Source organism: Elaeis guineensis, chromosome 15 (assembly GCF_000442705.2).
Source record: "Elaeis guineensis isolate ETL-2024a chromosome 15, EG11, whole genome shotgun sequence".
NCBI lineage: Eukaryota > Viridiplantae > Streptophyta > Magnoliopsida > Arecales > Arecaceae > Elaeis > Elaeis guineensis.
The window spans coordinates 33,891,375-33,900,594 of record NC_026007.2 but is presented as its reverse complement, the minus strand read 5'-3'; the positions used below and the strand labels follow the sequence as shown (position 1 = coordinate 33,900,594).

General features: G+C 38.6%; 1 non-coding gene across 1 annotated transcript; it reads left to right on the top strand.

The window, feature by feature from the left end:
* Nucleotides 1–4,658: 4,658 nt before the first annotated feature.
* Nucleotides 4,659–4,765, top strand: LOC140854191 (small nucleolar RNA R71). Its single transcript, XR_012137325.1, has one exon. It is a non-coding gene; the product is annotated as a small nucleolar RNA R71 (small nucleolar RNA).
* Nucleotides 4,766–9,220: the final 4,455 nt, after the last annotated feature.

Below are 9,220 nucleotides of genomic sequence, written 5' to 3'. Positions count from 1 at the left end.
TGCCCAGACTCCTACGGGAGCCGGGCTCCGTCACCAACTTCAACTGCTGGTAAGCTCCGCCCGGGCTCCTACGGGAGCCGGGCCCCGCCCCCTGCTGTGGCTGAAGGAAGACTCCATCCGAACTCCTGCGAAAGCTGGATTCCGAGCTCCTTTTGGACAGATGGCTAACTATCTTTCTCCGCCAGACACTCCAGCCGGACTTCAGCCAGTAGACCTTCGCCCCTTAGCGCACTACAGTAACAGCCGCGATTCTGCTCCATTCCCTGTGGCAGATTCCACGCGGCTCCATCACTCCACGACCCTGCTCCGTCTCCTACGACGGATTCCATGCGGCTCCATCACTCCTTGGCAGGCCGTAATAATGGCCACGGTTCTGCTCCACTTCCTGCGATGGATACCACGCGATTCTCCTATCCTCTGGCAAGTCGCGACAACGGACGCCGCTCCGCTTCTCATGGCAGACTCCACGTGGCACGCCCCGGTAATAGCCACGGGTCCACCCAACTACTCACCGCAACAAACTTTTCCTGACCATGGGCGGCCCACTACCAGATGGTTACAGGTGTCACTATCAATTTGTTGCCCCCTCCGCCTATAAAAGGGAAACCCCAGATACGTTATTCTATAAGCTCTCATTTTACCTAGAAACTCTGCTAAAATTTCCGTTCGAGCACACCATTCTTGTTGAGGCAGAGAACTGACTTGACCGTCGAAAGGTCTTGTCGGAGCAACCCCACCTCCGGTTTAGACTTCTTTTGCAGGTCCCGACGGCGACCGCGACTCCCTCGACTCCAGCTTCTCCGGCGCAAGCAGATTTTTGCACCAACAGGTTGAGTGGCATCATGTGTTGCTTGGTGATTCGACCCATTTTCTGACATTGAGCACAACTTTTACAATATTCATGAGCATCCTTAAATAAATTGGGCCAATAAAAACCACATTGGAGAACCTTAGCAGCAGTTTTCTTAGACGTGAAGTGAACCCCACATGCTTGATCATGACAAAAAGATAAAATATTCATGACTTCGTTATCTGGGATACACCTTCTAATAATTTGATCAGGACATTGTTTAAAAAGATAAGGATCATCCCAAATGAAATACTTCACTTGGGCAAAGAATTTATATTTATCCTGCTTAGTCCAATGAGAAGGTATCTTACCTATGGCTAAATAATTTATAATATCAGCAAACCAAGGTTCAGTAGACACAGACATGAGTTGCTCATCTGAGAAAGATTCATTGATGGGTGGTTCACTAGATGGTGCGACTGGAATTCGGGACAAATGATCTGCTACAACATTCTTAGTGCCTTTCTTGTCCCTAATTTCTAGGTCAAATTCTTGAAGGAGCAAAATCCATCTGATTAAGCGTGCTTTGGCATCCTTCTTTGCTAGGAGATGTCTAATGGCTGAGTGATCGGTGTAAACAATGGTGTGGGTCCCAACCAAATAAGATCTAAATTTCTCTAAAGCAAAGACAACGGCAAGGAACTCCTTCTCAGTTGTGGTGTAGTTAAGCTGCGCATCATTTAAGGTTTTACTTGCATAATATATCACTCTAGGCAGTTTATTTATCCGTTGACCTAAGATTGCACCCACAACATGATCGGACGCATCACACATTAATTCAAATGGTTCAGACCAGACAGGAGGATGAATGATTGGAGCTGATACAAGTGCTTTTTTTAGAAATTCAAAAGATTCCAAGCACTCATGAGTAAATTCAAATTTGGTATCCTTTGCCAAAAGATTAGTCAGTGGATATGCTACTTTGCTAAAGTTGGCAATAAACCTTCTATAGAATCCAGCATGACCTAAAAATGAACGTATTTCTTTCACAGATTTAGGTGGTGGAAGACTTCCAATTAGATCTATTTTGGCCTTGTCCACTTCAATCTCCTTTTTAGAAATGACATGGCCAAGAACTATTTCTTGTTTGACCATAAACTGATATTTTTCCCAGTTGAGAACTAAGTGCTTCTCCTTACATCGTTCTAGAACTAATTGCAGGTGATTCAGACACTCGGAGAAGGTTAGGCCAAAAACAGAAAAGTCATCCACAAAAATTTCTAGAAATCGTTCTATCATATCTGAAAACATGCTGATCATGCATCTCTGGAAGGTTGCCGGTGCATTACATAGTCCAAAGAGCATTCGTCTATAGGCAAAAGTACCAAATGGACAGGTGAATGTAGTCTTTTCTTGATCTTCAGCGGCTATGGGGATCTGGTTGTAACCGGAGTATCCATCAAGAAAATAGTAAAACTCTTGTCCGGCTAGTCTTTCCAACATTTGATCAATAAATGGCAAAGGAAAGTGATCTTTCCTTGTCGCAGCATTCAACTTTCTATAGTCTATACAGACCCTCCATCCCGTTTGGGTCCTAGTTGGGATAAGTTCGTTTGCATCATTTTGGACCACTGTTACCCCAGATTTCTTGGGTACTACTTGAACTGGGCTTACCCAAGAGCTATCAAAAATAGGATAAATTATTCCACTATCTAAGAGTTTCAGAATCTCCTTTTTAACTACATCCTTCATAGCTGGATTAAGCCTTCTTTGGGCTTCTCTTGTTGGTTTAGCCTCTTCCTCTAAGTATATTCTATGTTGAACTATAGAAGGGCTTATTCCTTTGATATCTGCTATGGTCCAACCTATTGCTTCTTGATTTGCTTTTAGAACTGACACTAACTCCTCCTCTTGCTTCGTATCTAGGTCTGATGCAATAATTACAGGCAAAGTTTCTTTGGGTCCTAGATATGCATACTTGAGATGTTCTGGGAGGAGTTTCAGTTCTAAAATGGGTGCTTCCTCTATCGATGGTTTAGGTGATGATTTCACCATCTCAATGATTAGTTCAGTAGGAAGTGTCGATTCCTGATTAATCTGATTTTCTTTAAGTATTTCATTGACATCCTCAGACTCATGGATTAACCAGGGGTTAGACTCTAGGTCGACTTCATCATCACTAATGTCAATGGATTCATAAATACCATCTTGGACTACATTGACATCAGCATGAGAAGAGGATTCCTGTTCTAAGTTAAAAACATTAAGCTCAATGGTCATATTCCCAAAAGATAACTTCATTAGACCATTTCGACAATTGATTTCAGCATTGGGCGTAGCTAAGAATGGTCTTCCTAAAATGATAGGTATATGTCCTTTAGGATTCGCAACTGGCTCAGTCTCTAAAACAATAAAATCTATAGGAAAAATAAAATTTTCAACCTTTATCAGAACATCCTCGACCATTCCCTTAGGGATCCTGAGAGATCTATCGGCTAACTGTAATGTGATCCCAGTAGGTTGAAGTTTTTCTAATCCTAGTTGCTCATACACCGAATATGGAAGGATATTCACACTAGCTCCTAGATCTAGCAAGGCTTTTTTTATATTGGTTTCTCCAATAACACAAGAAATTGTTGGAGCTCCAGGGTCCTTATATTTAATTGGCACATGGCTAGATAGGTATGAACTGACACTTGCAGCCAAAAATGCTTTCTTTGGTACATTAGTGGTCCTTTTCCTAGTGCAAAGATCTTTTAAAAATTTGGCATAAGTTGGAACCTGATGGATTATATCTAAAAGAGGAATATTAACTTGGACTTGTTTAAATACCTCTAAAATTTTGTCTAAATATTCAAATTTATTGGATTTCAGTCTGTTTGGAAAAGGAGCTCTAGGACTTTTAAGTACTGGACTAGGTGAATTTTTAGTTTCTGGTGCTTGAGGTTGAAAGGTAGTAGTTTTAGAAGGTGACTCGGCAGATGAGTCCTCTATATCATCAAGTGCAACTACCTTATTGTCTATTTGTTTTCCCGATCTTAAGGTATGAATGGCATTTACACCATTAACTTGGTTTCCTTGTTGGGGTCGTGGACCATTTTGGTTCCTAGGATTTGGCTCAGGTTGGCTAGGTAACCTACCATGTTCTCGTTCACTAATGGTCGAAGCCAGCTGACTTACTTGCATTTCCAGACGGGCTATAGCTTGGGTGTTATTATTTATGAGTTGACCCGTGGTTTGCATAAAGCTGGTATGTGTCTTCATCATGGCTTCTAGGCTTTTTTCTAAAGAGATAATTTTCTTATCATTATCATGGAAGCCTGGCGAGTTGTTCATCACTGGGTTGGACCTTAGATTTTGCTGATTGAAATTTGGATTGCCTACATTAGGATTCTGAAACCATGAGAAATTCGGGTGATTCCTCCAACCTGGGTTATATGTGGGTGCATAAGGATTGTTCAATGGTCCTTGATAGGTGGCATTCACCTGTGCACACTCATTCGAGTAGGAACATTCTTCTAAGACATGGTCTGGTGCATTGCACCCTTTACACATGGGTGCAGATATTTGATTTACATTGGCTGGTCTCTGTAATTCTAAGGCTTCCAATCTACGTGTTAAGGTTGCAATCTTGGCCTCTGATGCTAGGGTTGGTTGAATTTGATGCATTCCTCCTCTTGAAGGTGTAGCTTTATCAGGTTCCCTAGTTGTTTCCCACTGTAAATTTTTTTCGGCTAGGTCTTCTAAGAATTGCCAAGCTTCAGTAGTTTCTTTGTCCATAAATTGGCCTTGGCAAATGGACTCTAGCATGGTTCTTGAGTTTGAATCTAACCCCTCATAGATGATCTGGTATAGTCTCCAAGTTTCTATTCCATGGTGTGGGCATTGGGTCAAAAGATTTTTGAAACGATCAAAGTACTTCCAAAATGATTCACCAGCTAGTTGGTAAAATTGATTTATTTCATTCCTAATCCTAGCTGTTTTATGATGGGAGAAATACTTTTTCAAAAATATTCTCACAAAGCCCTCCCAGGTAGTGACAGAATGGTTTGGCAGACTATAAAGCCACTTTTTAGCATTATCCTTAAGGGCAAAGTTGATTAATCTAAGTTTGACCTCATCCTCTGTTAATTGCAGTTTCATGGTTGCACATACTTCCTCAAATTCTCTAATAAATATATAAGCATCCTCTAATCCTGTAAATTTTGGAAGCATATTTATGATTTGAGGTTTGATTTCAAAATTGTTAGCTGAGGGTTGTGGCAACCTGATACAAGATGGTTGGATGGAGCCAACTGGATAACACAAATCTTTAAGGGTCATGGGTTGGATTGGTTCAGCCATTGGAACAACAGGAATTGACTCAATTCTAACTAGACGACCCGACACTCTTCTCCACACACGAGGTGTATGGTTCTCGATGTTTATACAACTTTTTTTTTATAAAATTTTTATGTATAAGAAAAAGAAAGAAAAGAGAAAAAGTTCTAAAGAAAAGATCCTGAGTCCTAAATCTAAAAAAAAGTAACCAAATTAATTTAAATTTTAATAAATTTTTTTTTATTTTTCAAACAAGTGAAACAATAAATTAAACTCAATCTATCCTAGGGTTAACCTAAATCTAGACAGCTCCTAACTGTTCCAAGATGACCCTTCAAGCCTTCCAAGTGGAGATTGATCAACTAGTTAGCCAGGTAAGTATAAGAGGTGGGAGGTTCACTCATCGTTGCCTTTCTAGGCACCAAACGAGTTGGCCAGGCCAGCAACTGAACCAATTTAACAAACCACCCTCAGGGACTTGCCTAGACACCAACTAATCAAACAACTCAAACTTGGTAGAACTCTTAGGGTTCCTTGTCCTATTGAGCTCGAATTCCTTAAGGTTGACGTCTAATTGATTTTAAGATTAAAGGTCTAGGTAATGCAATATGATGGAGATGGTTTTTGGGCTAAGGAAGGGTAATGAAATTCCCATCTTATCTTGTTAATGGGTTGATGCCCTTAGATTAATTATGAAAATGCAAATGCAAATAAACAAGATGACCAAGAATGTAAAAGATTTTAATTTAAAATTTTTTTTTTTGATATTTTACTTCACGATTATGAAATGTATTTTATTTTTTTTTTTTTTTTATGATTAAGTAAATTCAAATGATTAGGTCTAAAAGGAAAAGTAATTAACTAAAAATAATAAAAGAGAAATTAGAAGCATACCTGAGTTTTCCAGCAATCACCAACTAAATCTAGAAACCTAAAGAAAAAAGAAAGAGAGTTATAAAGCATGAAGAATAAATATTTGAAAATAATTTAAAACGCCAAATCCCCGGCAACGGTGCCAAAAACTTGATGTGCAAATCTTAAAATTTGTAAATAAAACCGCAAGCGCACAGTGTGCAGAGTAGCACGACCAGCGAGTACGGGTCGATCCCACAGAGACTTGGTTTAAAAATGATTTTCAAATCTATGCTCAAGCGAGCTTTAACGAAAATCAAAAATCGAAAGTTGTTTGCTAAAGACAATAAGACTAAGGCTCTAGGGTTTTTGAATCCACTAGATCTAGATTAAGGAATTCTACCTAAAATTTTTCTTATTGATCCTAACGACTACTCCTCTTGTCTTTCCCAAGCATAGATTATGAAGGGACTAAGGCCCAACGATAACCCATCAAGATTCTTTACAGGGGAGTAGTAACTAGGATCCCTTAGGGTTTTCTCCTCTTATGCACTGAATCAAGCATGAACTATGAAGGGACTCTGACCCAACTGTAGTTCATCAAAAATTCTTGGCAAAAGAGGAAGAAAAAAAAACCCTAAGAAAAAGAGAGAACCCTATGTAAAACTCCTACTCATGATCTAGCTTCATCGCAAATCCTAAAAGGGATGCTTAGCTAGACATGATCTAAATCTACTTGCAAAATTTAAATGCAGAAAAATAAACTACCCTAATTTCATAAATTAAACTATCCTAATTGCATAAATTTAAACTGCATAATTTAAACTAACCTAATTGCATAAAATTAAATTGCATAAATTAAACTATCCTAATTGCAAGAAAAATAAATTGCATAAGGTAAAGAGATAAAATTGCATAAAAATAAGATTTTATATAAAAAAAAAATTATTACAAAAACCTCAAAGCTCGAGGCTTGAGAAGAAAGCTAAAAACCCCACTATCTAGGGTTACAAGCTTGATCGGAAGGAAAGAATCATTAAAACAAGGGCCTTTGGGGGCTTTTTATAGGCATTTGAGGGTTATCAGATTTTTAAAACTTTAGATGTGAGACTAAGAGATTTTAGAGGGCTGTTAGAGGGGTTTAGGGGCTCAAATCTCACTCAAAAAGCACTTAAATCCATCAAGAAACCCTAAAAATTATTTCAGCCGTCCGATCTTCATCTAAAGGACCCAATTCATCAAATAAATCAAGCCGAGAGCGATTTTGGGCCATCGGATCATGATCTGGGTGAAGCGCTGCCGTTGGATCGCACCGCAGAGATGGGATCAGGTCGGATGCATCACGGACCATCTGATCAAGGTGCTGGAAGATTTCGTCCATTGGATCGCACTGCAGAAGGATCCCGTGTTGTCCTAGTGTTTATTGATTCTTGCAATTGCCTTGATTACGGTTGGATCTTGACTGGCTGCGATGGTGGCAGTCTGATGGCGCAAAAATGTGGAGCGTTGGATCTTGATCAGAGAAGATCGGACCATCGAGTGATGTGAAGTTATCAGGTTGCCCTTCGGACCTTCTTCTCTCTCCTCATGAGCCCTGGACCGCGCGCGTGGATCAGGCTCGTGATGCGTTGCGGTGAGCCGAGACTCACTGATTGGTTGATTTATGGTGCGCCGATGGGTCCATGGTCCAGGCGCCTGTTGCTGTGGACCAGGCAGCTAACCAGATCACCAAATCAATTGATTTTTTATCAATTTTGACCTGATTTGACTCGGATTTGACCCAATTGAGTCTTCTTTCTTCATTCTTCAATTTCTGGGTTAATTTAACTTCGTTTTGCCTAAAATTTACGCCGTTGGAATCCTCTTTCCTTGTTCTTTCTATTGATGACCTCTTCTTCTGCAAAATATAATAATTAGTATCAATTTCCTAATAAAGTTAGATAATTTAGATATTAATTGATACTTTTTATGTCAATTTGTGACATAAATCAGTGTCCTAGGAGCAGAGAAGTTATGGCCTATTCTTTTTTCATCACAAAAATTTTCAAAGTCTTGATTTTCAAATTCAGTTCCATGATCACTTCGAATATTTTGAATTGAAAATTCTTTCTCATTAGTGACTTTTCGATAAAATTTAGTGAAAACATGAAAAGTTTCATCTTTGTGTGCCAAAAAGAAAATCCAAGTAAAACGCGAGTAATCATCTATAATTATAAAACCATATCATTTTCCTCCTAGACTAGTGGTTTTAGTAGGTCCAAATAAGTCCATATGCAAAAGCTCTAAGGGTCTAGAGGTTGAAACAACATTTTTGGATTTAAATGAAACTCTTGTTTGTTTACCTAGTTGGCATGCATCACAAATTCTATCCTTTTCAAAATTCAATTTTGGCAAACCAAGAACTAATTCTTTCTTAATTAATTTTGAAAGAGAATGCATGCTAATGTGTGCAAGTCTGCGATGCCAAAGCCAACTAGTCTCATTAATTTTAGCATTCAAGGATACTAGACATTGCATGTTTATTTTGGCTAAATCATTTAAATCTACCATATAAACATTACCATGTCTATGTCCAATAAATTTAATGCCATCATTAATAGGACTAGTTACAATGCAAACAGACGATTCAAAAATAACTTTATATCTTTTATCACAAAATTGACTAATGCTTAGTAAATTATACTTTAAACCATCTACTAACAAAATATTTTCAATGTATTTGGAGGGAGTGATACCAATGTTACCTATACCGATGATCTTTCCTTTGCCATTATCTCCAAAGGTGACCATCCCTCCATTCTTAGCTCAAGAGTGATGAATTGGGATTCATCACCAGTCATGTGTCTCGAGCATCCACTGTCAAGATACCATTTCCTGTTTCCTCCTTGGGATGCTAGACACACCTGCAAGCAAAAGTCAAGTTTTTGTTTTAGGTACCCAAGCTTTCTTGGGTCCTTTTTGGTTAGTTATAATGGTTCCTTTTGAAATCCATATTTTTTTTATATTTGAATTTGCAGACTTGTTAGAGAAGCAAGTGTGTGACTTATGTCCTACTCTACCACATTTGAAGCAAGTAATATTAGAAGACTTGTTACTTAAAGAGTTTACATAAATATTTTTCAGATATTTTTATTTTTTCAAGGGGTTATAGCCAAGTCCAGCCTTATCATACACGGCCTTTTGATTTTCAAGAATCATATTAAGTTTATTTGAACTCAAGATAAATTTTTCAACTAATGATTTTAACTTGACAATTTC